Source organism: Felis catus, chromosome B1 (assembly GCF_018350175.1).
Source record: "Felis catus isolate Fca126 chromosome B1, F.catus_Fca126_mat1.0, whole genome shotgun sequence".
Lineage (NCBI taxonomy): Eukaryota > Metazoa > Chordata > Mammalia > Carnivora > Felidae > Felis > Felis catus.
In genome coordinates, this window is record NC_058371.1 from 205,160,945 (window position 1) to 205,185,046 (window position 24,102).

The window sequence follows — 24,102 nt, forward strand, 5'->3', positions numbered from 1 at the left end:
ATCTTTACTAAAAAGCCAACCTCGGACTACAATATGATGCATTACAATGCGGTTTTATAACTAGTCAACCACGGGGGGTACCTTCCCGTGCCAGCACACACAGCAAGTGGGCTCCAGAGCTCAGGCCCTCGGGCCTCAGCCGCAGCTGAGTGAGGACAGCGTTATGTGGTGTGCCTTGCCCACAGATGCGGCGCACGATGGCGGCTCCGTGACCGTGGGGTCCCCGACGGAAGCACCCCCTCCGGCTGGTCCCAACTTCCCGTGCGGCTCGGACCCTCCTTAGGCCCACCTGCCCCGGGGACCCTTCAGGAGAAGGGACCTGCATCCACCCCCTTGTGCAAACACCCAGGGGTCATCCCTTCCTTTCGTTAACCACATCTTACAAGAATCTTAAAGTTTTCCAATTATTTTTTTAAAGTATATTTATTTATTTTGCACTAGAGTGAGAACACACAAGCAGGGGAGGGCAGAGAGAGTGAGAGAGAGAATCCCAAGCAGGCTCTGAGATGTCAGCACAGGGCCGACGTGGGGCTCGATCCCATGAACCATGAGATCAGGACTTGAGCTGAAATCACGAGTCAGATGCTCAACTGACTGAGCCCCCCAGGCATCCCATCCACTTTTTCATTAGCTTTGCTAAGTTGTATTTTTCTAGATTATTCATCTATCTATCCCATAACCTTTATTAAACAGCTTTTAAGGAGAAATATTTGACAAAACAAACCACGTATTTTAAAGAGACAACTTGGTAAGTTTTGACGTTTGCCTGAAAACCACCACCACGACGGAGATGAGGACCCTCGCCCCAGAGACCCCGGTCTGCCAACAACTGCACCGAGGGGGCGTGTTCTGGGCACTGTGTTTGTGGGTCACACAGCACAATTGTCTCCCTCATCCTGTTTCCAGGCTCGCTCACGTTGTCACATGAACAGCTCGTTCTCCTCCTGAGCAGCGTCCACTGAAATTTTGTTGGCCCACTCACCAGCAAATGGATATTTGGGTTGTTTCCTGTGGGGCTGTGAGGACTAAGGCTGCTGTGAACACTCACAGCCACACCTCTGGGTGGACAGACGCTCTGGAGTAAATGCCCACCACGGGGAGCCACACACGGCTATCTGACAACTTTCTAAGAAATCGCCAACCTGCTCCCCCCCGCCCCCCACCTCCAAGCTCCAGCTGCCCTGTGGGGGTCCTTCTGTCTTCTCTCCTTCCTCCCCACACCATCCTCTCCCCAGTCCTGCCCCTTCCTCCCTGAATGCCACGCCCTCTGAGCCCACGGCCATTCCCTGGACACTCCATGGCTCCCATCTGGATGGCAGACCCATCCAGAACAGGCCTTCCTACACCCAGTCTCATGGACAAGTTTAAGCAACATGTAGAAAAGCCAATCAGACATGTCCTTCCTGCACGAAACCCCTGAAAGGGTCCAGACTCCTGATGAGCCACGCCAGCCCCATGTACATCAGGGCTCCCATCCACACTGGCCCTGTCCACATCAGGCTCTGTCCACATCAGGACCATCCATTATCAGTGTCTGTTCAGGTCAGGCTCCATCCACGCTGGCCCCGTCCACGTCAGGCTCTGTCCACACCGGCCCGTCCATTAACAACGTCTGCCCAGGTCAGTCTCCGTCCACGGGCAGAGCCCGTCCGTGTCGGAGCGCTCGTCCGTGCCAGTGCCACCGGTGTGCACCATTCCTGCCAGCCCGGCCCTCCAACCTCAGGGCAGCAGGCTGTCAGTGAGACCCTGAGCCTCCTGGAAAGGCCCCCCAACCCCAGGTCTAAAGCCAGCTGCTGTTCTAACTCCCACGCCGTCAGCATCTTCAGAGCCGTGCTCGGGCCGCTTCCCATGGCACTGTGAACCCCCAGGCAGGCTGAGGCTGCACCTCCCTGGGGGACGTCGTGTCCGGCAGAGTGCCCGCCCCAGAGCTGCTGCTCAGGAAGTCAACACTGAGCAACCAATGAGAGAGATTTCTATCTTCACCTAAGCACTCTAGAAGTCCTGTTTGTACTTACTTTTACACAAAAATCACCAAACTGCTGAACCTGCCCCACGTCCAACACCCTCGCCTCACAAACCAGTCAGCTACGGTCTGGGATGTTTACGTGTAAGGCCGAGGGAAGCTGCCTCCGCACGCCGTGCCCCATCTGATGGGCCTCTCTCTCCCACCGGCCAGAGGGCCCGAGTCAGCACGCAGCAGGTGCTTAAAAAAGAACCCTACTTTTTGCCACCTGGTCCACTGCAGCCTCTTGCCTGTGGCCTACCTCCCAGACCCCCGGCTCCTCACTGCTCTCCCTCCGACACCCAGCTAACTCACTCGCACACTGCTGCCCGCTCGCGATGCAGTCCTGCTCACCAGTGGGGCCGTGGCACTGACAGCTGCCGAGCCAGCGCGCCCCGTGAGGGCGTCACCAGGTCCTCCAGCCGGGCCTGGAGGAGCCGCCAGCAGGGCTCTGCACGGGGGCCAAACACCCAGGATTTATCGCAACCTCCAGATAAACAGAACCAGATCACGAATGTTCCTCCCTGGGTCACTGAAATCAGGTCAAGATTACGAGAAAAAGGGAAACTTTAAATGTATTTCTACATGGCTACATACCACCATCAAAGCTTTTAAAAAAAGTAATGAAATAACAAAAGTGCTTTGAATTTAGACTCTCAAAAGGGTTTGTGACTCAAAGGACAGTGAAATCCCTGCTCCACCTTCTCCCCTAACTTGGACCCGACGCCCCACCTCCACCCCTGCCATCCCGTCACCCCCAGGTCACCATGGTCTCAGCCCTGCAGAAAGCTGCACGGGGCTCCCTCCCCAGGCCTCGTCCTCGCTTCCCCACTCAGGGACACCGTGCTCCCCCCCACCCGGCTACTCCTCCTGCATCACTGGGTGCTCGGAGGATCACACAGTACCCCACTAACATGCGTTCGATGAATACCTGCTCAACGATACGGCAGACTGATGGTCATTTCTACTGGTGAGTTTACTCCCAGTTTTTACTTCTTAAATTAAGAGTTTGTACAAATATCTGGGTGTAACTTAGTGACCTGACATACAGTCCAGGGTGGGATCCCAGGCACGTCTTGAGCAGCACCAAGGCCCACCCACATCAGTGACATCCACCGCAAGCGGACCGAGCTGCTCCCAGGCACCAGTCCCTGCGGCCGAGCCCACGCCAACCCTCACTTCCAGTCATGTCCCACTGGCCCCCCACCTCCATGTTTGTGCCTCCTGTTCCTCCAGCTCGACACTCCCAGACCCCAAATTCAGACGTCAACTCCCTAGGCTCCACTGGGAAGGCCGGGCATTTCCACGCGGGTGCCGGCATCTCCAAGTTTCCTCTGCGTGTCCGCCATCCCTCCTGCACCTTCTGCCCACCTCACACCCGTGTGCAAGAGACAGGGGCAGCTGTACGCCTCACACTTACCCCATTTGGCCCCGCTGTCCAGGCATACCATGCCACACTTGCCCACACGCAGCTCCCAGGGATCCCATGAAAACGCACCTGAGCAGGTGGCTGTGGCACAGACTCTCCAAAGTGTTCCAGTGGCTCCAGTAGCCAGCGATGCCCAAGCTGCCTCGCAGTCCACCGTGGCCACGGTGGACCCTGCTAGGTCTAGAACATTCTAGGTGTGCTCCTTCTTCGTGGCCCTTGCACTTACTGTAGCTGCAACATTCTCTGTCATATGGCTACACGGGGCCCCTCATCTCTGTCAAGCCTCTCCTCAGATGTTACCCCCAGCAACACTGTTAGAGACCATCTTACTTAAAACTACATGCTATGTGGGTACACACCACAAATCTAAGACACTACCCTCGAATTTATAATTTACTTATTTTGTTACTACCCATCTCCCTATACTACGATGCCAGCCATGTGACTGGCAGTATTAAAAATTCAATGGAACGGTTATATGATAAAGCTGAGAAACCTTCTCCAAGAGCAGATAAAGACAGGAAATAGAAAAGAGCCAACATCCAAGCAACAGGTGTTTTAGAAAAAACAGAAAACCGAGATATGGAGCTTCCAAATATACTTTAATATTTTATTATTTCATGATTTGGAAAAAATTATCCACGTATTCCCCCCGCTGGAAGAACCATGAGGCTGCAAAGGCCCGAGTGCCAGGCACAGAGAATGAAAATGACCCATGTCTAACCAAGTCCTAGAATCTCGAGACATCAAGGGTACAAGAGAGGGCCCTGAAGGTTCTGGGAGGAGAGGAGGTCCCTCCCCACGACAGACTGGGAATCAGATAGCATTTTCATCAGCAACAGTGAACCCTACCAGTAAGAAAGCGATTCTTTCAGAGCACTGAGGAAAGTGCTCAAATGCTCAGCCGAAGCATGCGTGCTGAGCCAACCAGGGTGCTCACACCTTATCACAGGCCTGGTGCTCATGGAGCTCCCGTTCCAGCTGGTGACGAGACGTGACAAACTCATCAGCAAAGAGAGATGAGCACCACTGAGAAAGTAGGTCAAGGCAGCGAAGCAGAAAGCAGGTGGAGGGGCTGCTTTAGAAAGTGACCAGAGGAGAGCCGGTGCAGAGGGACATCTGACCTTGGGCCTGGAGGGAGGGGCCAGAGCAGCAGACACCCCACTGACGGGGCAAGGGATCCCCCAAAGCGTACTATGACCACTTTGAAGCCGGCTGGCCCAGAGGATGAGGCATCCAGACAGGGCAGGGGGACGAGGACAGAGGAGCAAGGAGGACAAGGGCTCAGACGCAACCCTTGAGAATTTGGAACAGGAGACAGTAACGTCAGGCAACGTGAGGAAAAAGGAAGGGAGATTAGAAGTCAGCTGTATAACAGATCATGATACAATCACATCCATTTTAACTGCCAGATCCAACCCCTGGAGAAGACAAAAAACATGCCGCGAAAGGGGCTGTGGGGCCCCAGGTTTTCTACCAACAGAGGCCGCTCAGCTACAGACACGCATCCCCCTCACGAGGAAGGCTGACTCAGGGCAGAAACGGGAGCCCAGGGAGCGAAGCAGGGAGCCAGGGGGGTCACCCTGAGCTCCTGACTGGGGATCCCCCGCTGGGTTTCAGAATCGTGTTGGGCCCAGGACTTCCTGTTGTGTCCAGTTCCCACTTCTGAACTGGCCAATCTACACCTGTGGTCCCACAACCTGTCCGCTGCGTGGAGGTCGCTGGGAAGGCGAACTGTGTCGCTTGGTCTGCAAGTGCCCGGAAGCGGTACCCAGCGGGTGACCCAGGGGATGAGACTCTGGAGTTCTGGGACTCAGGCAAGGTTTGGGACTCTGAGCCGGTGCTGCAGTGGGAGGAGACCCCGGGGACCCTCAGAAGAAGGGTAGGTGTGTTTGGCATTTGGGGGGATATCAATTTCGGAGGGCCGGGACTATAGCAGGCAGAATTCCGAGGTAGCCTCGAGAAGGCCCTGGCATACACGTACCTCTTGCCTTACCAGCCCAGGCACTGCTGCAAAGGGATTTTTAAGGAGCAAATTAAGGTCCCAAATGAGCTGACCTTGAAACAGAGCAAGTATCTGCTGGCCAAGTAGCATGGCCTTTCAAAGCGATGTTCTTCCCAGCTGGTGGCAGAAGAGGAGGCCAGAGGGACGCGTCCTATTTGCCTGGCACAGGGCAACTGGACCCGTCAAGCACTCATGGCCCTGAGGCGAGGAGCCGTGGGCCTCCAGGAGCTGAGGGCAGTCCCCAGCCGACAGCGAGCAGAACAGCAGGACCCCAGTGCCACAACCACAGGACATGGGTTCTCCAACAGCGGGCGGGCTCAGAAGACGACCTGAGTCCCAGATGAGAGCTGCAGCCCAGCCACCGCGTTGATTTCGGCCTCTGAGGCCCTGAGCGGGGCGGGGGGGGGGGGGGGGGGCGGCAGCCACACTGCACGACACTTCCAACCCATGGAACTGTGACTAATGAGTTGGTGTCCTTTTAAGCCACTAATTCTGTGGCAATTTGCGATGCAGAATTACAAAATTAACGTAACAGTATTAAAAGAAACAGAATTAATAGCAGAAGACAGGGTCAGTTTCCCCAGCATGTAAAATACAGAGTGGCCACCAACCCCGGAAACATTTTCATTAGGCAACTATTCTCCCAACTGCAGCGACAAGGAACAGGTTAACAAACCAGCAGAAGAAGCTAGAGCCCCTTGGTGGGGACTGGATTGTGCCTACCCAAAATTCATGTGCTGAAACCCTAAGCCCCCATCTCCAAATACGGAGCCCCTGGGGCGATTCGGGTTAGATTCCCAAGGGTGGGCCCCGTGATGAGATTAGTGTCCTTACAAGAGACAGAAGAGGGCTCGCTGCCTCTCAGTCTCCACCGTGTGAGCACCCCACACCATCTACGACGTTCTGTTGCAGCGGCTGAGCTGACTGAGCCCCTTCCTGGTTTCTGATGTCTGTCTTCTTCACCAGGCTGCCTTCAATAAAAGGCCAGGGGCAAAAAACTGCCTCTAGCCAGCCGTGTCTCTACAGCAAGAAAGGCACTTGCTTTATGCAAGGGAAATGTTATTTGTCGGCAGAAGTCCTATTTCCACGAACAATTTCAAACACTTTCCACCCACTAAACCTTTTATGAAGTCTGCTAAAAAGTATGGAAGCCGACAAGTAGGACTTGCCCCTGTGTGCCTGTGAGGAAGGGTTAACAGGGCCAAGGGCACCTCCCCATCAGAGATGGATGAGGTGGCCCGGAAGGACATGCCCTATCGCAAGACAGTGGGACTCTCTGGGGCGCCTGGGTGGCTCAGTTCGTTAAGCGTGCGACTTCGGCTCAGGTCATGATCTCATAGTTCCTGAGTTCAAGTCCCGTGTCTGTGCTGACGGCTCAGAGCCTGGGGCCTGCTTCGGATTCTGTATCTCCCTCTCTCTCTGCCCTTCCCCCACTCTCTCTCTCTCTCTCTCTCTCTCTCTCTCTCTCTCAAAAATAAATAAAACACTGGGGCGCCTGGGTGGCTCAGTCGGTTGAGCGGCCGACTTCGGCTCAGGTCATGATCTCACGGTCCGTGAGTTCAAGCCCCACGTCGGGCTCTGTGCTGACAGCTCGGAGCCTGGAGCCTGTTTCGGATTCTGTGTCTCCCTCTCTCTGACCCTCCCCCGTTCATGCTCTGTCTCTCTCTGTCTCAAAAATAAATAAACATTAAAAAAAATAATAATAAAAAATAAAAAACATTAAAAAAATTTTTTGTTTGAAGACAGTGGGACTCTCCCCTGGGTTCCTGTGCTGGGGCTCCACATCTCTCCTGGCACTGGGGACCGGGGCGCCAGAAGTATGGCCTGCAGCACTGACCCGAGTAACCACCACTTGAACACGTCCCCGAAGTCGTGTGAAGCAGGCACTCACTGCTCCTATGAAGTGATCTCCCAAATCTCGAGCCTGACTCGGCCTCTCCCTCGTTCCCTTTAGTTTACAGAGTACACAGGGACAACAGACAAAAGTGGAGGACACAAATAGTGAAGACTCAGAAAAATCCAGATGTAACAGGTGGCCTAGAAAAGTCAACCCTGTGGAGGGCAAGTGGGGAACCTGAAAAGACACCAAGGGACGTGCCACACGGGGAACCTGCCTCTGTCTGGTTCCGAAAAGGCATGATCCCCAGTGCCATGCAGGGAAGCTACCTGTCTGTTTCAGGAGGGGCATGACCTCAGCGTCACTCAGGGCACCTGCCTGTGTCTGGTTTAGGAAGGACATGACCCCCAGTGCCACTCTGGGAACCCAGTTATGTCTGGTTCAGGAGGCACGTGACCCGCTGTGCCACATCAGGAACCTGCCTGGGTCTGGTTAAGGGAAATACATGGAAGACATTCTTGAGACAAGGGGGGAGACTTGAAAATGAACAGGAAATTAGCTAGTATGTGAAGTAAGAGACCACTTCTCGGGTGTGATAATGATGTCGTGGTTGTCCTGTGACCTGTGTGCTCTAAACTACTTAAGGGACACGGTAGGTTGTCTGTGGCTACTACTTTCAGATGATTCAATGACGATAAATATGTATTTAGAAAAAAGAGATGAGGCAAATATGGCAAAGCATGAATAACTGTTGGGTCGGAGCAGGGATGTAAGACTGTTCAGTGCAGAATTCTTTCTGTTCTTCTCCACTGTGTTTTCTCTGAAATTAAAACTTGGGGGGGGGGGGAAGTAAAATGAAATCACTTGAAACTTTAAAAGGAAAGGCTACCCTTTCTCTGCTCCTGACTTCCTAGCTGTGACTGTGCCCTGTGCCTGCATGTTCATCAGGCAAATGGGGGGCGGGCGGGGGGATCATCAAACAGCAGTCCTAGGATGGCTCTGAGAACTAAACAGGGTCGCACATACCGTGCCTCCGGGACGGGACCACATACACCAGCCAGGGCTCGGCTGACATTCACCACAACACCCACTGCCTCCATGAAGCCCACAGTCAGTTAGCAGGGGCTTCAAAGAAGTATGCAGACAGCTTTCCACAGTTTGCATATTTCTTGCTAAACATCTGGAACTTGCTGTTCATGTAGCAAAGTCCAGCAAATATTGACTCATTTGCAAAATAATCCAATTAACCTCCACTCTCCAAATTCACCTAAATATTAGAAGTTCTCTTCAAAAAAAACAATCAACCCAACAGTTTTTAAGGACTGTATTTTCAAGTGAGTTTTAGTTCTTCTCAACAGACGCCGTTGCTTAATTCAACAGACAATTCTGAAAATGTGTCTAAGCAAGGCTCACACCCTAACTAACTCTCTCGTCATGTGTTAAGTGTTTCATTATAGCTCTTTGTCATTTTGGCCTTCAGATAATTCAGTTCTGTAGGGAGGAACATGCCACATCAGAAATGACAGTCCTATTATTTTTAAAGGTCTTCTTACAATTGAATTGATACACTATCACTTGTACAACAGTATCCTGTGGTTCCATTTTCTGAAGGACAAGGGATTGTGAAGCATTTTTGGACTATTAACAGCAAATACCAGAAGGGTAATAAGAAACTGTCCCCAAACCTCAACATATTTCAACAGTAAAAGAAAAATACGTTTTCAACTTCAAATTTGATTCTCACCACTAAGCAAATAGCTCCAAATGAATTAATAAATCCTGCCATTTAATAGATTAAAGAGTAACAGTATAGACCCAAACAACCCAAATAAGTCATTCCAGTCACTGGCCCAGGGCCCCGCCTCACACTGGCTGGGTGGGGCCTTGGCAGATCTAGAGAGCTGGGCAGCAGGTGACAGTTCCGTCCACGTAGGGCTCCTGGGACAAGTCCTGCATGGAGGCCTCCCATACGGGCCCTGGATGGTGTCCTTTCCAGCCCCATGCTACAGCCCAGCCCAGAGTGCCAGACAGAGGTACCCCAGAGCCACAGGGCCTAAGCACCGAGGACCTTGCATACAGGCTCCTGGAGCATGACTTCCTTACAAAGGTCAAATATCCAAAACATCTCAGGATCCGACTTCTTAAAAACTTCTTACAAAGGTCAGTTTACAATTTCTGGAGCAAAATCATTGCTAGGAATAAAATGACTCTTGGGAAACATTGAAATCATTGCACTTGAAGCTATCAATGAATTCCACACCACTTCACTTAATTTGAGCGCGGGGGTGGGGGTGGAGGGGGCGGTTCACGGTTTGCTACAGGTGTGTTACATTAGAAGTTAATTCCCAACAATCTTCGCTATTTATAATTAATCTTCCCTCATGTGTAAGTTCCAGTGGTTTCAGTCATTATGGCGACAACAGAGGAACCGATACAATTAAAGAGACAGCCGGGCTGCTGCAACCTTGTACTTCAACGTGCTACCCTCTACACAAGTGTTAATTTACTTGGGTATTTCTCAGGTGCAGGCCCTAGGTCAGCGGAACCCTGATGGCCACAGTGTGTGTCACCCCACCTCCCAGTACACACGTGTTTCCTCTTGAGTGAGGGCTGGGCCTAGTGACTAGGCCCTAACAAAGAGAATGTGGCCAAACGGATGGGATGTCCCCGCTAAGATCAGGTCATCAAGATTGTGGCCTCCTTGCTCGCTCTCTTCTTCTATCACTGGCTCCCTCTGAGTTGCCCTGTGGAGAGCCCCATGTGAAAAGGAACTGACATCTTCAGCCAACAGCTGAGTGAGCAAGCCTGGAAGCAGATCCCACAGTCAAACCTTCAGATGAAACCACGGTTCCAGCCAGCGCCCTAAGTTCAGCCTTGTGAGACCCAGAGCCACAGGACTCAGCTAAGCTGCGCCCAGATTCCTGAACCACAGAAACTGTAAGATAATAGCTGATGTTGTTTAAAGGGACTATGTTTGGGGGTAATTTGTTGGACAGCAATATATAAATAATACAACCACACAGCACTATTGTACCTTTAAAAATCCCAAAATAGGAAAACAGAGCCTAACCAAACTTGAATGCCCAGTTTTGCAAGTCTTTTCCAAAACCTCACAAAACAAATCAAGTTTTTAAAAAAGTAAAGTGTGTATTAAAAAAAAAAAAATCAGAAGTGTTGAGTAGGAAGGTCCCAAGTATGGATACATTTGGCAAATAAAAGTTCCTAAGCTAGACCATTCAGGGACTCCATTTGGTTAAGATTCGGTCTTATGAAATGTCAATCTGAAAATCTCAACTGCAAATCTTAGGTTTTCTCCTAAGTAACCAAGCGGCAACGTTGTGGCACAAAATGAGACGCTGAAGTGACCAATTCAGGTGCCTCCCCTGCGAGTCCATACAGCTCAGAGTTTTAGACTTGTACCTCATCCTACTGTCCAACCTGTGGATAAGTTTGCAAACTTAACACAAGTTCTAAAAGTACTCCTGCCTTTCATCCATTCATTCACGCACTCACTTCATTCAATAGTCGTGCACTGCCGGCCGACCTCAGGCCAGGGAACCAGTTCTGGCAGCTGAGCTGGACGAGGCCCTTGCCCTCCTGGCTCTTCATTCTCTTAAACTCCTCCAGCATTACCTTACTGGACACGCTCTGGAGTCATTACCCAATCAAAGAGCAGCACATAGAATACCCTTCTTTTTCATCAACACTTCCAAATTAAAGGAACACACGGGCAAATTTTAGACGAAAGTCTCATCCAAAGGTTTCAAAGAAGCAAAGACCCCCATTGCTCGGTCCTTTAATATTTTCCTTTCCTGGAGTGGAGAAGGTGCCTGACCCACTCACCTGACATGTATGCTCACCTACTCCAACCTTCTTACCCTGGGCCCAGTGCCCCCCAAATATTTCCTTAAGCTTCCAACACTCCTTAAGGAACCCCACTCCTCCTGGAACTTCCTGGACACTAAAAACACACCTGGATGGAGGATACACCCACCCAACCACTTGACCTCCAAAAACGGAGGGCGGGGAAGCCAGGAGTGGTTGAAGGTGATGGACACTGACCACAAGGAAAGAAGAGCAGCCCTGCAGTAGGGGCTGGAAGAACGGGGTAGGAGACAGCTTCTTGGATCTGGGGAGTGGGCACTGGGGCATGGAGCCAGTGTGGACTAGGAGCTCCACTTGAACCCCTAGAAGGAAGAGGACAGACCCTAACCCTGCCTCACACCTGCCCCTGGGGCCCAGCCAGGCAGCATCTGCTGAAGGTCAGAAGGTCTGTGGGGCTGGCCCAGGTGCTCATAATATCGGGGGCCTCAGGGAGGTTTGCACTTGTGGGGCTCAGGTGAGCAGGGTCCCTGATGCCCCCAAGCCTTCACAGCCGTGGGTCCAGTTGAGTAGAATGGGCACATTAAAGGCACCTCTGGATCTTGCCCCAGGGGTCCAAACCCCTGGAGGGCTGGCTTAGGGTCCCAGCCTTCCTTTCTGCTCCCGGGATCTGGGTGCATCCCACTGACTTGTTCAGGAGTTCTGGCAGGGACCGGTCTCCAAGTTCCAGCTCTTATCAGTGTCCTGGCCCTCCCTGAGAGCCTCGCTTCTTCATGGTCCTGCTCCAGCATCCAGATACCCCTAAATGACCTAGCTGGGGCCTGGTCATCCCCGGAGCCTGTCACATGGGATGAACCCTCCTCATGGCAGATCCCAGGGTCCTGGCCTCCCACTCAGAAGGGGCTGTCTCAGGGTCTCAGAAGTGCTCACAGGACTGTTCCAGCATGCCAGCCCTCTTCGGGACCAGTCTCGGTGTCCTGGCCCTCCTTAGTGACCCAGCCTCGTGTCCCAGCCCTCCCTAGGTCCTGCCAGATCCTGGGGGCTGGCCCCCCTCAGTGACCTGTCTCAGAGTCCAGCCATCTCTGGTTCCTGTCGGGTCTCAGGGTCACAATCCCCCTTAGTGACCCGAGCTGGCGTTGGACCCTCTTGGATGACCCATCCCAGGGTTTGACTCTCCTCGGTGACCTATCTCAGGGTCTAGCACTTCCTGGTCCCTGTATGGTGAGTCTGAGGTCTGGCCCTCTTCGGTGAGCCGTTCTGGGGTCTGGCCTTCCCCGCTGACCCGTCCCGGGATCCGGTCCTCCCTGGTCCCTCCCCGATGACCCGTCCTGGGGTCCGGCCACCTTCCCCGTGACCCGCCCGGGGTCCCGACCCCGTGGGTCGCGCCCGCACCCGGGGCCTGTCGAGCGGTGTCGGGGCTCCCGCGGGCCGGGCCAACAAGGGGCGCAGGGGCGCGGGCCGGGGTTCCGAGCCTCAGGGGCCCGCACACGGGCCGAGGCCGCGGCCTGAGGAGCGGGCGCCTCGGGCCAGGCCAGGCGGGGTGCGGACTCACTGACCTGCCGTCTCGGCTGCGGGCGAGCGGGGCGCACGCGGGGGCAGCGCCGGGAGCGGGGGGGGGGCGCCGCTCCCTCCGGGTCCCCCCCAAGAGCAGGAGAAAAAAACCCGTCCGGAGTTTAAAACAAAGAGGCGGAAATGCCCGAGCGGAGCCGAGCGGCGAGTCGGGGGCGCCGCACATGGAGCATGCGCGTTGCCCTCCCGGCTCCCACCCCGCAGCCGGGAGGGGGGCGGGATCTGGAGGGGGCGGAGCCCGAGGGCGGGGCTGGGGCGTGGTCATAAGGCGCAGGCGCGTTCCGGCAGGGCTAGGCCGAGGGATCAGGAGAGGGGAGGGTGTCGGGGGCGGGACCCTCAGCGGAGGCGGGGGCTCGTGAGGGCGTGGCCCGAGGGGGCGTGGACCAAGGGGGTGAGGTCTGCGGCATGAGTCTTGCTGTACACTGGACTCAGCAGGCAGCTGACGCCGACTCCAGCTCCGGGACCTGACCGGGGCTTTCCTCTGGCGGAATCCGTCTCGTTCTTGCAATTCAGTCCTTCCTGGGACGTAGCAGCGAGAGCTCTCCGTGCACCAGGCAGGAGCCGGGGGCCGCACACGGACAGGGCCCTGCTTTCCAGGCCCCGGTCCAGTGGGCAGCAGGGCCGACCCTGAAACTCTGTGTGTCCACCCTTGCGCAGGCCCTGCCCTGGAGCGTGACGTCCACCCCTTCGTGCGGTCCACACCTTAGCGGGAGGGGGACAATAACAAGAAAAAGTAAATCTGATATAATGTGGGAGCCAGATAAACGGGTTGGGGGAGGCCGTGGATGTCTGGAGTGTTACTTACAATACGGTGGGTGGGCATGGAAGGGACAGAGGGGAAGGCGCCATAGAAGCACAGAGTAGGAACATAGAGGTAACGGCCTTGCAAGTATGGGCAGGTGGGGTTCACAGGCAAGTTGTCCTGCCAGCACCAAGCTGCACAGTGAGGAGATTGAAGAGAGCCAGCGTGGAAGCCAGAGGGAATGGGGCACGAGGAGGCAGGAGATGGGGTCGGAGGGAGAGGTCCCTGGGTGTTATGAGCAGAGGGGTGATGGCATGATGCTGGCATTGTAAGCCTCCCTCTGGCTGTGCTGTGTCTGTCTGGCAGGAGCAGAGCAGGAGGCAAGTGGTGCCCTGGAGGGGAGGAAGCGTGAACTGCTGGGGGATCTGCCTGAGAAGAGGCAGGGATGGGTGGGGAACAACTGGAAGGGTGGGCAGCTGCTGAGAGTCCGGGCAGCATGATGGAGTGCACAAGGGTGGAGTCAAGAGTGTAGTTGTAAGGTCCATTGGCCCCCCAGTGGAGCCGCTGTGTAGTACGTGTAGGATGAGTTTGCAGTGTGTGGAGATGGGTGAGCTGGTCAAAAGAGTTAGTGAGGGTTGGGGGGCTGAGCCCCCTGCCCACGTGGAAAAATCAGCAAGTCCAGGTGGATCCAGTAAGAAAGACTGAGACTGAGCCAGCTGGAGAGAAGGAGTGATGTCTGGTCGGCTGCTGAAAGGGGCAAGGGGAGTGAGACCCTTCTGGGGCCTTGGCCTACGTACAGGTTACGTAGGGGTAAAAACTGGATTGTGGTGGGCTCAAGAGAGGAGGGTAAATATAGGCAACTTTTCCAGGTGGTTTGCTGTGGAGGAGCTTCTGGGACTAGAGGGCTGCTTCACATTTGGGCTGCAGCCTCAGTGGTACTGGTGCAGTGCAGGGGGAGGCTGGCCACGCTGGAGAGAGGGAAGGCTGCCTGAGCCCAAGTCCTCACCTGGGGCCAGGGACCAGATCTGGAGATGGGGCTGTGGCGGCCCTCACGCTGCAGGAGGCAGCCCCAATGCAGGAGGTGGGGGGTCTGTGCACCATCTCATCCAGCTGCCTCTATTTTCTAGTGACACGGCAGCTAAGTTGGCCCAGACTGGAGTAGAGGCCTGGATGTCAAAAATGGGGACGACAGGCCGGGATCAGCCCTGGGTGGAGGGCACAGTGACCCTAGGAAGTCATTTGAGGGCCCTCTGACACCGTAGCCATCTGTCTGCAAAGGGGGGAGAGCCAGGAGCATGTGCATGATGCATGGCCACTGGTCTCTCTCAAAGGATGCAGACCAGACATCTGTCCTGCCTGCTCTCTCCCGGGACCTTGTCAGCAACAACATCCCAGACCTTGACCCTGAACCCTGGGCTCTTGTATTCAACTGGCTGGCCACATCTCTACTGGGATATCTTTAGAGAGCTCAGGTTCTGATATCAGAGTATCAACTCCTGATCTTCCCCCAACCTTGCTACCCACCCCAGCCCCCATTGCAGAGGAGAGGGCTCCATCACGCCGGCTAAGCCAAGACAGTGGGGTCTTTTCTTCCAACCCCAAAACTGCTGTCAGCAGACCCCTCAGAATCTGGCTATGGCTCTCCATCCCTACCCTGGCCCAAGTCCACTGATTCCTCCTGGATTAGTGCATGGCTTCCAGACTAGTCTTTCTGCTTCTTTCCTTGCCCCCTGCCCAACCTATTCTCAACACAGAATAGTAACTGCCATAACACATTAGTCAAGGTATGTCTCTCCTCTGCTCAAAAGGGGTGTCACTCAGAACAAAAGCCCAAGAGCGGGTAGATTACAGGGGACCCAAGGAAACCTGGGAAGATGGAAATGTGTGCTGTGTTGATGGTGGTGATGAGTTTATGGGTGTATCCGTGGGTCAAAACTCATCGAAGTGTACAGGTTACGTATGTGTGGTTATACCCCGATAGAGCAGTAAAGAAAGAAGAAGCCAGAGACCATGGTACAAGCAGTGAGGGGAGGCTGCCCCCCAGCCCACTGCTCCCTCCTCCCTGGAAGGTGAGCTGTCCTCACTCCTATGCCACCCAGCCATCCCTGGGCACTGGCCTGTTCTGCTCACCCACCCAGCTGTCCCTCCTCACCCCCCTCCCCCACAGGCCATCCTCTCTGTTGGGTCACTCCATTTGCTTACAAACTCAGAGTGAGGCTGTTTCCTGATGGTGTACTTCTCTGCTTATCTTCACAGCACGACTTCTCCGAAGAGCTGTCTACACTCAGCCTCTCCATTTTCCCTTTCCATGTTCTCTCTTAAACCCTCAGACTTCTGTCCTGCCCCCACTCCAACAAAATGCTCTGTCCAGACACCCAAGACTTCGTGCAGCTGTACCAAGGGCCATTGTCATCTCTATCTCCAAGGGTCATCTCCGTGACCCCTGTGCTGCTCTCTCCTGAAACACTTTCCCTTTGCCTGGTTCTCCATTCATGCTCTGCCCCCTGACTAGCACCTTCTTGGCCCCTCTGCCATCCTCTTCTCCTCCTGGGCTCTTCCTGTCAGGCCTCCTCTCCTCTCCCTGAGGCTCCTCTCCTGGCTGGAGATTGCTCTGCCCCTGTTGGTTTTATTTTATTTTTTTTTAATTTTTTTAATGTTTACCTATTTTTGAGAGAGAGACAGACAGAGTGTGAGCAGGGGAGGGGCAGAGAGAGAGGGAGACACAGAATCTGAAGCAGGCTCCTGGCTCTGAGCTGTCGGCACAGAGCCCAACACGGGGCTCAAACTCGTGAACTGTGAGATCATGACCTGAGCTGAAGTCGCATGCTTAACCGACTGAGCCACCAGGCGCCCCACTCCATCCATGGTTTTAAGCTCAGTCCAGATGCTGACTGCCCTCCAATGTTTATGCACTATGTGTCCCTCCAGTGGACAGCGGACATCATTCCCACCAGGTTCAGGACACAACTCTGGGCCTTCCCCGGTGACCCGCTTCCCTCCATTTTCCTCTCTCATAGCCACTCTACCTTTTCTGTTACTGGGGCACAAACATTTGGACTCATTCCTGATGACTCTCTCTGTTTTCCCACATCCAATTCCTGGGGAAGTCCTGTTGGCTCTGTCTTCAAATATGCCTTAATCCAGCCATGGCTTCCACAGCTGCCGCCATGGCCTGAACCCACCTATCCTGTCTGGGTTGGTTCCACAGCCTCTGTGCTCGCCCCCAGTCTGTGCCGAACAGAGCAGCCAATAAGCTGATCCTTCAATACCTAAGTCAGAGGGTGCCAGGCCTCTGCTTAGCAGCCCAGTGGATGCTCTGAGCCTCCAAGGTCTTGCCTTGGGCCCAAGCCCTGCCTTGACTCTGGCCCGGCCCTGGCTGCTCTCCCCAACTCACTTCTTCCAACCACATGGCTCTCCTGGACACGCTAGGCCCTCCCATCTCAAGGCCTGGCAGAGCCGTTCCTAGACCTGGATGGCCCATCCTTGGTGCCCGTGCGGCTCCTTCCTCCCTCAGGCCTATGGTCAGATATCACCTGAGGCCTCTCCTGACCAGTCTGGTGGCAAAGCCTCACCATTTGATAACTCACCTTATTAAACGATGCCAATATATAATAGCAAGACCCTCATACGTTGCTATTGGAAACCGTGGGGAGATTGACGATAACCTGCAAAACTATGTGGGCATCTATCCTTTGGCCCAGCAATCCCCAAGTAGGAATTTATCCCAAAGATAAATTGGGAAAACTGGTAAAACACTGGCAAAAATGCAAAAAAAAAAAAATTTTTTTTTTGAAGCATGAACAAGGCTACTAATTGAGGCATAATTTGTAATAGAAAAAACGAGCCAGTCCACATGGTACCACATGTGGTCATTAATAAACAATCGAGTCTGCACCCCGTGGGTCCCGGCGGCTGCAAACAGAGAGGCAAATACCCATCTATGCTGTCACGGGGTTGCCACGAGCGACGAGAGGCAGACCACATTGTTGAGATAAGCAGTGTGGACAGAAGGGTGTGCCGAGTGCTGCCACTCGCCCAGTAAATGGGGATTATTGCTTGTTTCCTATGTGCTTGCCCGTGTTAAAATCCTTGTGGGTTGCCGCCGGCTGGTGGCAGTAGCAGGACTTCTGCGTCTCTCTGAATCCCCTCATAAAACAGAGGGATAAAACCACAAAAGAAACGGGGCGTCTTGGTAGCTCAGTTGGTTCAACGCCCGACTTGAGCTCAGGTCATGATCTCATGGTTCGTGAGTTCGAACCCTGTGGGTTCTGTGCTGACAGCTCGGAGCCTGGAGCTGCTTCGGATTCTGTGTCTCCTCTCTCTGCCCCATCCTCCACTCATGCTCTATCTCTGTCTCTCAAAAATGAATAAGCATTAACATTTTTTTTTAAAAAACCCCAACAAAACAACAATCAGGTGGGCTGCAATGACCTCAAAGCACACACACAAATAAAGACATCACTCTACACAAACAGATACCCATTCATTTCCAATGTACATGAAAAATTTCCTAAGTATATCATACTTACACAAAATGTCATACCACATAATACACAGAAAACTGAGATAATAATTTCAACCATACAGAGAAAAAGGTTAGACACCCATCTCACAAATAAACACTCATGTCTCCCCCTTTTCTCCACCCCCCCCAATACTTTCCACCTCAGAACACCATGCTAAAAGATTCATCATGCCATATCCTCAAAGAAAAATTAGGTCCTCGTAGAGGCGTTTTTGAAGGGTAGATCCTATTGGGAGGCAGTTCTCCATGAATATCTCATGTTTCTGTTTCTGCATGGTCCAGGTCGTCAGAGCAAAGTCATTTAGAGCCTAATTAGGAATGTTTGTCTCAGAGACATTCCAATATAGTCAGGAAAAATACCCATCCTTCCTCTCCCTGGAGAAGATTTGCTCATATTCCAGTGCGAAGAGAAGGTCTCTCTCTGGAACGCAAGGTGGGGAGGGTCACAGTAGTCCTGTCTAAGATAAGAGTTTCCCATTTCAGGGTTCCTCTGAAACGTACCCCACTGCAGTGCATGCCACCTGTCTGCCCATGGAGATAAGACCCGAGGAGCCAACACAAGGCATTGCCCTTCACCTCTGACCTGGGTCCCGTGCTTCCTGCGTACACACATACGTGACCTGCGGTAGGCAACCTTGTTAGCTTACAAGTAGAGCAAAATCTCAGACCCAGCACAATTTCTGATTTAACACATGCTCATTTTATGCCACACACACACACACCCTTCACATAATACACACCAAAGAATTAGATGCCTGTTTTTCCCACCCATTCAGACAGAAAAAAACAGATAAGCATTTCACACCATTACGTATACGTGCGAGAGACCCATCTTGCACCGCACGTACCAAAAACCATACAGTCTTACATAACGCACCACGAACACACACTATCATACCATCCCGTACCAGACACACAAAACAGGTGCACGTCAGGCCATGCGCAACATTAGATCCTTATTTCTCTCGTATACATACTAGACGCCACTTCACACCATGCACATACAGAACAACTGGCCACCTCACAGTGTGTGCATATGCACCTGTGAGAACTCTGATCCCCCCTCTTCTTTAGCTGGCTGAACAGGTCTGAGCAGCACGTAAAAAATGGACCCCAGAGTCCTCCTTGGGAGGGGCTGGCCAGCTGGGGCGGAGGATACTTGTCATGACTTTGAGACGTAATGAGCCTCCCAGGCTGACTTCCCTGGACTGTGGCAGAGAGACAGAGGGCAGATTAGGGGAGGCAACCCAAGGGCTTTTCTGGTGAGAGCCAACTGGAGTGCAGACCCCAGCGACCAGGGGTGTTGTTCATCTAACTAAACAGGTACACGTTCCAGTGCAGATTTGTGAACTGTTTTCAGATCGACTCCCCGATTGGCCTCCCACAAGGATAAGGACTAGGGCACACGCCGCCCTTTTTGAGGCAGCCTGCGAATCCAGATTCTGATTTGCTTGCTCAGTTCCCTGCTGTGGGGCAGTGTTGGTGTGTGTGGGCTTTCAGCAGTCTTGAACTCAGGGAAAGCAGCACGGAGTGGACGACGGTGTGGGTGCTGGGAAGGGAGGGTGTGCTTCTGGAATCAGACAGGCCAGAGGCTGTTGTCCAGGATGTGCGTTGCAGGGTGGGGTCAGGGGAGTGGGCCACCCTGTGGAGAACCTGCTAGACAGGCCAGAAGGTCACCCACCCCACACACTTCTATTTTCTCCCGCAGCTGTGTGCTGGCTGTATCCTGTTCCAGGGATTTGGGTGTGGACATACCAGCTCCTGCCCTCAAATAGTTGACATTCTCTTGAGAGGAGCAGATAAAAGACAAGTAAAGACCAAACAAACAGGATGGGCTGTGGCCATCTCATCAGATAAGGTGAGATTTCTTCCCTGATACTGTCAACGAAGAAGGCGTTGCCTCTACTCTATTCCTGGCAAAGGGACTGCTCTCAATCGCTTAATTGTGAACAAGACACTATTTAGGGAAGACACGGGTAGCCTGAAGAAGTCTTGACTAGTGCTAGTTTGGGTTGCTGATGGGAGTCTGTATTTGGTTAAGAAAAAAGGAGATAAAAAACTGAAACACATTTAGTCATAATTGTGTGTTGAGTGTTATTTTCAAACAAGTCTTTAAAGGTCATGTCAAAAGGAAGACGCCAGGTGGAGATCACTAAAGGGCCTCTTCAAGACGCGGTGGTCCCAAAGGTGTGCGGATGTGTTCTGGGCTCAGGAAGACACTTCCACTTCTGTGGATGGTCTATACCTGGATTCAAAATCTGAAAAGCTTAGATGCTATGTTGAGGATAGTTGTCCATAATTTCAATAAAATGTGAGAGTGGAAAGAGTTGTTTCCAAACAAATGTGCTTTCCACCCTGTGTGAGTTTTTATTTTATTTTATTTTTCATGTTTATTTATTTGAGAGAGAGTTTGCGCGTGTGTGAGCAAGGGAGGGGCAGAGAGAGAGGGAGACAGAGGATCCAAAGCAGGCTCCGAGCTGACAGCAGAGAGCCCTATTCAGGGCTTGAACTCACAAACCGTGAAATAATGACCTGAGCCAAAGTTGGATGCTTAACTGACTGAGCCACCCAGTTGCCCTATGTGAGTTTTTAAAATTAAACCTATTTTGAGATCATTATAGATTTAAATGCAGTTGTAGGATATAATAAAGAGATTCCTTGTACCCTTTGCCCAGTTTCTCCAAAGATAACATCTTCAAAACACAACTGTATGATATCACAACCCTGATACCAACATTGATGAATCACAATCTTAGATTTCTCCAGTTCTGCTTACACTCATATGTGTGTACTTAGCTTCACGTGCTTGTTTCACACATATTGGTTCCTGTATCCACTGCCACAGCCAAGGTAGAGATTTCCGTCACCAGGAGGACCCTATCTCCCACTTGCCCCCTCATGCCTAAAACCACTAATCTTCTCTCCACTTCTAAAATGTTATCTTTTCAAAAATGTTAACAAATGGAATTGTGAAAATTAATAAAGGGAAAGTTCACTAAAATGGAATAGGGAGTTTCCACAAGTGAAGCACTTAATTGCAGAATCAACAGGAGGGGAGGGACCTCCTAGGTTAGTGCTAGATTGCCACTGCTTTATTATCCCACCAGGAGGAAGGTTTCCTTCTCCCCCAGCAACAGCCCAGCCAATGAGAGATTGCCACAGCCCAGCCAATGAGAAGCCACTACACTTCCAGCTCCTAGCTGGACTTTCTGCCCTCCTGACTCTCTCTTTCCTCTCCGAAAGAGCCTCCTCTGCTTTGTTCTCCAAACTAGCCTATGGTTTTTCAGTAGGTTGCTTGCCCTGGACTGCAATTCTCTGCTGTTTCCAAATAAACACATTTTTGCTGGTAAAATAAGTGGCGGTTTTATTTTTAAAGTTAATAGATCATAAAGGATATAACCTTCTGAGTTTGGATTCTGCGCCCCTCCCCCCCAGCGTAATTGCCCTGAGATTCACCCAGACTGCTTCCTGTATGAACAGTCCATTCCCAGTGAGCCCACTCCACGGTCTGGATGCATTGCAGTTGGCTCAAACATTTACTCACTAAAAGCCATCTGAGTCATTTCCGGTTTTTAGGTATCACAAATAAGGCTGTTGTGAACATTTGGGTACAGATTTTTGTGGAAAATAAGTTTTTATTTTCCTGGGATAAACTCTGAGAGTACAGCTGCTAGGTCATAAGATACTGCTTATTGGTTTTATAAGACACTGCCAACCTGTTTTCCACAGTGGCTGTACCGTTTACATTCTTATCAGCAATGGATGAGTAACCGAGTTACCCACAACCTCACCAGCATTTGATGTCATTGTTTTTTATTTTAGCCATTCTGAGAAGCATGTAGTGGTATCTCATCGTGGTTTTAAGAATTTTTTTAATATTTATTTATTTTTGAGAGAGAGAGAGAGAGAGAGAGAGAGAGAGCGCACCCCCCCCCCACACACACACGAGTGGGGGAAGGGCAGAGAGAGAGGGAGACACAGAATCCGAGGCAGGCTCCAGGCTCTGAGCGGTCAGCACAGAACCTGACTTTGGGGCTCAAACTCATGAACCACGAGATCATGACCTGGGCCGAAAGTCGGACGCTTAACCAACTGAGCCACCCAGCCGTCCCCATTGTGTTTTTTTAATTGTGGTTTTAATTTGCATTTTCCTAATGACTAATGATGTTAGCCATTCATAATTATTTGCCATTTGTATTTCCTCTTCAATGAAATGTGTCTTCATGTCTTTTGCTAATTGAACTTTCGCTTTGCTTTTTTACTGTTGGGTTTTGAGGGTTCTTTATATAGTCTAGATACCAGTCCTTTGTTGGATATGTGGTTTACAAATATTTTCTCCCACTCTATGTCTAAAAAACGCTTTGTTTGATTGTTTATTTATTTACTTTTCAGAGAGAGAGAGAGAGCATGCGAGAGCAAATGTGTGTGCTTGTGTGCAGAGGAGGGGCAGAGAGAAAGGGAGAGAAAGAGAATCCTAAGCAGGCTCTGCCCTTCCAGGAGCTGGAACTTATGAACACAGGAGATCATGACCTGAGCCAAAATCAAGAAGATTCCAACACTTACCCAACTGAATCACCCAGTCGCCCCTACAAAACTCTTTTGATAGGAATTGTATTAATCTTACGGATCAATCTGGGGAGAACTGACATTTTTACTATGTTGAGACTTCTGATCCATGAACATGGTACATCTCTCCCTTTTTTATAGGTCTTCACTGATTTCTTTCATTCGTGTTGCATAATTTTTAGCATACAAGTTCTGTGTGCAATTTGCTAAATTTATACCTTTTGACCTTAAAAATATAAGTCAATTATTTTACCAGCAAAAAAATGAGTTTACTCGAGAATAGCAAAGAATTGCAATTTGGGACAAGCAAGCTACGGCCAAAATCACAGGCTAGTCGAACAAACAAAGGAGAGGAATGTTATTTTAAAGAGAAGGAGGAAGTTGGGAGGGGTTGTTTTGAATTAAAGTCCACTGGAAAAAGACAGGAGTGTACAGTCATGACAGTTTCTCACTGGCTGAGTTGCAGGGGTGGTTAATTCCTTGTAGGAGATGCATCATGCGTATCTTTTCCTGTTGGGGCCTGTAACTGATGATTCTTTCCTGTTGACAATTCTTCTGTTAGGGTCTGTACTGGCAATTTCTGATATTGAATGGTACTGCATGAGAGCTCCCCCTTCTGGACTCCTGACTCCATTAAATTTTTATTTTTATTTATTTATTTTTTTTTTTGAGAGACAGTGGAGGGGCAGAGAGAGAGAGAGAGAGACATAGAATCTGAAGCAGGCTTCAGGGTCTGTGAGCTGCCAGCACAGAGCCCCACATGAGGCTTGAACCCATGAACCAGGAGATCATAACCTGAACTGCAGTCGGATGCTTAACCAACTGAGCCACCCAGGCACCCCACTGACTCCATTTTTATTGAGGTTTCCTTTTATTAATTTTTACTGACCCGGGGGGGGGAAAGTCTGTAAAATTTTTTAAAGATTAAAAATTTTTAATTGTCCAAAGTAATTTTAAATGGTATTGTGTCTTTAATTTTAGTTTCCACATGTACATCGTTGATATGAAAAAAATACGACTGCGACCTTACTGAGCTGCCTACTCCACGTAAGAGCCCTAAGGATGGGAGGAGGGGCCCTCTCAAGCTGAGCAGGAGGGTCACAGAGGTGGACAGGAATAGCATCTCGTCCATGAATGTCAGCCCCATAGAGATCACGGGCGACCTTAGGAAGAGTAGTATTTGGAGAGTAGAAGGGAAGATTTCCGAGGTGGACTTCTGGGTGAGGAGGAAGCTGGAGAGGAGGCTGGCCCACCACAAGCGTGTTCTTGTGGAAGAGACAGCAGACATCCCCTCCTCTCTGCCTTGCAGCTCACGGTTCTCGCCCCACTCTGCCCCAGCTGTTTCCTCAGTTGCAAACTGCAGACAATAACCGGATGGGGGAGGCTGAGTGCCCCCAGGTCCCCAGGCCCTTTCCCTGGGCAGGCCAGGCTAGCCTTGGACCCTGCCTTCCTCCTGAGCAGCACCAACTCTGCCCAGTCCCCTGGTTCCTGCTCCCAACAAGGGCCCAATCTAATGCCTCGTCTGGATTCGAGGATCTTGGCAAACTGACCCCAGCCTTCTCTCCCACTGGCCTCCTGCCGCTCCTTGTAACTTGTTTGGACAGC

At 51.8% G+C, this 24,102-nt stretch overlaps 1 protein-coding gene and 1 long non-coding RNA gene across 11 annotated transcripts in view; one reads left to right on the plus strand and one right to left on the minus strand.

Moving 5' to 3' along the window:
• Positions 1-12,835, minus strand: part of PCGF3 (polycomb group ring finger 3) — a 56,953-nt gene extending 44,118 nt beyond the window's left edge. For 7 of the 9 annotated variants that reach the window (XM_006931300.5, XM_006931299.5, XM_019829876.3 and 4 more), the window contains exon 1: positions 12,652-12,831. The gene's annotated coding sequence lies outside the window, so the exon portion shown is untranslated. Of the gene's footprint in view, positions 1-12,651 lie in introns of all 9 variants that reach the window. The other 2 variants (XM_045056707.1, XM_006931301.4) reach the window with 1 other exon arrangement.
• Positions 11,829-23,235, plus strand: LOC123385136. 2 transcript variants are annotated; one of them, XR_006597300.1, is made up of 3 exons: positions 11,829-12,316; positions 19,640-19,789; positions 23,176-23,235. It is a non-coding gene; the product is annotated as an uncharacterized LOC123385136 (long non-coding RNA). The 2 variants fall into 2 exon arrangements; XR_006597301.1 differs by having other exon boundaries at positions 23,172-23,222.
• Positions 23,236-24,102: the final 867 nt, after the last annotated feature.